The sequence below is a fragment of the Triticum urartu genome, chromosome 6, assembly GCF_003073215.2.
Source record: "Triticum urartu cultivar G1812 chromosome 6, Tu2.1, whole genome shotgun sequence".
NCBI classification, from domain to species: Eukaryota; Viridiplantae; Streptophyta; class Magnoliopsida; order Poales; family Poaceae; genus Triticum; species Triticum urartu.
In genome coordinates, this window is record NC_053027.1 from 504719803 (window position 1) to 504725802 (window position 6000).

Sequence of the window (6000 nt, forward strand, 5' to 3'; positions counted from 1 at the left end):
GGCAGGAGAAGGGGGCGTTGATGAGATAGGAATAACATCAATTGGAATGAAAATTGAAGACAATGTTGCCATCTTAAATTTCTTCACAATTTTTGGAGCAGTGGGAGGAGTTGAAGTTTTTCTCTTTCTAGCTTCTTTCTTAGCAGCCTTTGTCTTCTTCACTTCTGATGCAAATGGAAGGGTGATATTCTTCAAAGATGAAGTTGTTGGTGGCGCTGCTGCTGAGGAACTTGATGGTTCAATTTCTTCAAGAACGACCGATGTAGTCACCTGACAGTTTGTTCAGGGACAACTTCTTCAGTTGCCCTTTCATTTTCTTCAGGCGTAACTTCTTAAGTTGCCCTGGCAGTCTCACGAGGAGGAGATGGAGGCGCAGTCTCACTGGCACGTGCGGTAGGTGGAGGAGCCGAAGAACTCGAGGGTGGCACCATGCCAAACTTGGCTGCCTCACACTGATTGTGGTCTTAAACAACCTTGGTGGTTGCAGTGATGAACCTGTCACACACACCACAACAATGACTTGACTGTCATTCAAACACTCAAGACAACTGTTGAATTTCAAATTGTAAAGGCATGAGCTGCTCAGGAGTTATAGAGAGCATGTTCTTCCGTAACTCCTCATTTTGAAGTTGATATTTCCTTACCAGCTTAGCTTGTGCAATTTTGGGCTTCTCATCCAAAATGAGTGCAGACAGCACACGACCTGGGCCCGGAGGCAAATTTAATTCATCAAGCGGCGTATCTGGCTTTGTGCACCATATATCAATGAAGTCCAAGAGCTTCTTGGGGTCCAGCAGCATAGGAATTGAATAATTTTTCGCAATCGCAGCTTGCTCTTGCTTCCTTCTGAGGAATTCCACAAGCTCATCTTCGTCGGCCAGCCCATGTTCATCAACATGAGGCACTAGAGCCTTGCTCTTGGGACTTGGCCTAGTTCCACGGCCAGCAGTGACCTTTTGCTTTAGCTTGGGTTGTTTGGACGATGGTTGCTCACTAACTGAGGCACTTGATGCAGTTATTGTGGCTTTTGAAAAGCCCTCATTGTGCTGGCATGATGCAAGCACGACCAATGTTGAAGCTCTGGCTACAACCATTGAGGAACTTGTAGCAGGAGGAGGCACTGAAGATTTTACAATCTTGGATCCTGAAGCCTTTGAAGCTGTTGGCAGGGCCACTGAAGTCTTTGGGACAGACGGCCTGGGCTTAGTAGCAGGCTTCTTTTGCATAGCCTTCTTGGGAGCACCAGCACTGCCACTGCCACTTCCACTTTCACCAGCTTTAGTTGATGCCTTTGTAGCCCTGTTGAATTCTTCAACGGCTTTATGTGTTGGGGAACGTAGTAATTCAAAAAAATTCCTACAATCACGCAAGATCTAACTAGGAGATACATAGCAACGAGAGGGGAGAGTGTGTCCACGTACCCTCGTAGATCAAAAGCGGAAGCGTTTAGTAACGCAGTTGATGTAGTCGAATGTCTTCACGATCCAACCGAGCCAAGTACCAAACGTACGACACCTCCGTGTTCAGCACACGTTCAACACGATGACGTCCCTCGAGCTCTTGATCCAGTTGAGGACGAGGGAGAGTTCCGTCAGCACGACATCGTGGCGACGGTGATGATGAAGTTACCGGTGCAGGACTTCACCTAAGCACTACGACAATATGACCGAGGTGTTGAACTGTGGAGGGGGGCCCCACACATGGCTAAGAGATTGTCTATTGTGCTATTGGGGTGCCCCCTAGCCACGTATATAAAGGAGGAAGGGAGAGAGGAGGCCGGCCAGGAGGGGCGCGCCAAGGGGGGAGTCCTTCTTGGACTCCTAATCCAAGTAGGATTCGCCCCTCCCCCTTTTCCTTTCTTCCACCGGAGGAAAAGGAAGGAGGGGACACTACAAAAAAATACACTTCTGTGATGATACGTATTTGTCACAGTAGGTCACGTTTTCTGTCATGCATGTACATCCATGACAAATTTATGACAGAATCAAGATAGTCATACCTGTGCTGTCGTAGAAGTGTTCCATGACATTACCAAAATTATCATCACGGAAGTGTCCACTTCCATGATGATAAATCGCGCGCCATAGAAGTGCTTTCGTCAAGGGTGACCGACACGTGGCATCCACCGTAACGGAACGCTGTTAAGCTATCGGGTCCGGTTTTGGATCTGATAACCCGTTAACAGCCCCAACCAATGGGGATTTTCCACGTGTAAAATCATCATTGGCTGGAGGAAACACGTGTCGGCTCACGGTTGGGACAGATGTCATCCACTCATTGGACCCAAAGCACCTATGATACTTTGACATGTGGCACGGCCCAACAGAGGCCCATTCCTGTGAAAAGGCCGGCCCGTTTGACTTGGTCAAAAGGTGGCGGGCCCACCCACGACAAGCTTGTTAACGGCCTGTTCGCATATAGCCCATTTACAGCCCAGTAACCTAGGGCCCGTTTACGACCTATCCGAATTAGGCCCAGTAGCGTCATCTGGGCCGTCCAATATAATTCCAGCCTGTTTTAACTTCCGGCCCATGTATGGCCCATGAAGTCTTTTGGCCCATATGAGGCCCTTAGTAACCCTCGACCCATTAACGGTCCGTGGTAAAACTGGCCCGTAATGAACAGTGTATCACTTTATACCCATTAACGGCCCATTATTCCGTTGGGCCGTTTCCAGCCCATGTTGTCATTCGGCCTTCTCAGGGCCCATTTATTCTTGGGCTCATTTCCAGTATTCGTTTACTTTCGGCCCATTACTGTCATTTTCTGCTTGTGGGCCAAATACAGCCCGTGGTTATAGTCGGCCCGTTTGTGGCCCATTAATACGTTGGGCCGTTTTCATAGCGTCATCAAATACGGCCTATTAACGACGGCCCGTTATGGTTGGCCCATGAATGGACAATTTCAACTCTAGCCCATTTACGACCATAATGTGGTCTGTTATTGGCCCATGTTTGGCCAACCGATCATACGGCCCGTATAAGGCCCATTGATGATACGGCCCTTAGAAGGCCCATTGTGTCTACGCCCCGTAGAAGGCCCATTGTTTCTACGGCCCTTAGAAGGCCCATTGTTTCTATGGCCTGTAGGAGGCCCATGTTAACTACAGTAAATATGTAGCCCATTGTTAATGTGGCCTAGTTAAAAAATAGGTTATTGCGGCCACTAGCAAACCGCGGAAATGTTGGAAATATGCCCTAGAGGCAATAATAAATTGGTTATTATTATATTTCCTTGTTCATGATAATCGTTTATTATCCATGCTAGAATTGGATTGATAGGAAACTCAGATACATGTGTGGATACATAGACAACACCATGTCCCTAGTAAGCCTCTAGTTGACTAGCTCGTTGATCAATAGATGGTTATAGTTTCCTGACCATGGACATTGGATGTCGTTGATAACGGGATCACATCATTAGGAGAATGATGTAATGGAAAAGACCCAATCCTAAGCCTAGCACAAAGATCGTGTAGTTCATATGCTAAAGCTTTTCTAATGTCAAGTATCATTTCCTTAGACCATGAGATTGTGCAACTACCGGATACCGTAGGAGTGCTTTGGGTGTGCCAAACATCACAACGTAACTAGGTGGCTATAAAGGTTCACTACAGGTATCTCCGAAAGTGTCTGTTGGGTTGGCACGAATCGAGACTGGGATTTGTCACTCCGTGTAAATGGAGAGGTATCTCTGGGCCCACTCGGTAGGACATCATCATAATGTGCACAATGTGACCAAGGAGTTGATCACGGGATGATGTGTTACGGAGCGAGTAAAGAGACTTGCCGGTAACGAGATTGAACAAGGTATGGGGATACCGACGATCGAATCTCGGGCAAGTATCGTACCGCTAGACAAGGGGAATTGTATACGGGATTGATTGAATCCTTGACATCGTGGTTCATTCGATGAGATCATCGTGGAGCATGTGGGAGCCAACATGGGTATCCAGATCCCGCTGTTTGTTATTGACCGGAGAGTTGTCTCGGCCATGTCTGCATGACTCCCGAACCCGTAGGGTCTACACACTTAAGGTTCGATGACGCTAGGGTTATAGGGAAAGTATGTATGCGGTTACCGAATGTTGTTCGGAGTCCCGGATGAAATCCCGGACATCACAAAGAGTTACGGAATGGTCCGGAGGTAAAGATTAATATATAGGAAGTATGGTTTTGGCCACCGGAAGTGTTCCGGGCATCACCGGTAGTGTACCGGGACCACCGAAGGGGTCCGGGGGTCCACCGGGAGGGGCCACCAGCCCCAGAGGCCTACATGGGCCAATAGTGGGAAGGGACCGGCCCCTAGGTGGGCTGGGGCACCTCCCACAAAGGCCCAAGGCGCAAGGGAGAGTGGGAGGGGGCAAACCCTAGGTCCATATGGGCCTTAAGGCCCACCCTAGGTGCGCCCCTCTCTCCCCCCTTGGCCGCAACCCTAGATGGGTTTTGGGGCTGCCGCCACCCCTAGGGAGGGAACCCTAGATGGGGGCGCAGCCCCTCCCCTTCCCCTATATATACTTGAGGTATTGAGGGCTGCAACATACGCGAGATCATCTCCCTCTTGGCGCAGCCCTACCTCTCTCCCTCCTCGTCTCTCGTAGTGCTTAGCGAAGCCTTGCTGGAGTCCCGCGCTCCTCCACCACCACCACGCCGTCGTGTTGCTGCTGGATGGAGTCTTCCCAAACTCTCCTTCTCCCCTTGCTGGATCAAGGCGTAGGAGACGTCACCGGGCTGCACATGTGTTGAACGCGGAGGCGCCGTTGTTCGGCGCTTAGATCGGAATCAACCGTGATCTGAATCGCTACGAGTACGACTCCTTCATCCGCGTTCTTGCAACGCTTCCGCTTAGCGATCTACAAGGATATGTAGATGCGCTCCCCTTCCCCTCGTTGCTAGATTACTCCATAGATTGATCTTGGTGATGCGTAGAAAATTTTAAATTTCTGCTACGATCCCCAACAGGAAAAAGAATTGCACGACTACAAGAAAACAAATAAACAAGGCAACGAAAATAAATAAGCAAGCAACTTACGCTAGGCTATCATGGCTATTACACATATTACATCCACTGGGCATCAAAGTTTGCCACAAGTGCAAATATAAGGAACAAAGCAGCATATGAACGCCGCAGCAAAACAAGTCCAGAACTGAAACCACTTCGAAAGAGCTCAAGAAACAATATCCTGGGTACCCATAATACTGGCAAGATGCTTCGCAAGCTTATTAACTTTCTCTTGTTTGGCGCTTAAATCCTCCAGCACTTGCTGTTGCACCAGAAAGTATGCATCTGAATTCTGCAGGGACTTCCTCAGTCCTTCGGCTTCCTGTCGCATAACATTTGATCGATGTCTTTCAACTTGAAGTTGAGACTCAGGAAGCCGAACTGATTCAGGTAGCAAGTTCAAAGAGCTGGTGCCAGCAGTAGTAGCCAGTAACTCGAACACTACATCAAGACAGGACTTTGGGGTTGTCTCAGTGTCTTCAATATAGCTTTTATCAGCTTTCTTGGAGAACAACAGGGATGTCTCACTATCTTGAACCTGATTTGCATTACTTCCTTTACCATTGCATAACAGGGTACTCTTCTCCAATATTTTATCCGCATTCTAAAGGAGAACAAACAAACACATCACAGGTTTACAATGTAGTATATGAAACTCATTTTGGTAAACCAGTTCAGTAGTAAGGTGCACAGGATAACAACATGAAACAAACATATATCTATTGTAGTATGGTCACTGTATGGTCTATATCATTCTAGTTTATGTTGCCAAATCAAGATAGATACAGTTCGAATCATATCTATTTAAGACAAAGCAACATAGACAGAATATAAGTGTGGGAAACTACACAACAATAACAGCACTTGTAATGTGCATGGCATGAGAACATAACTGTTTATTCAATTGAAACTAAAATCAACATAGAGCAAGTTACAACAGCAAACACGTTAAAGAAACAGGTGTAAAACATACCTGTTGCGCCATTGGAGTTTCAATTG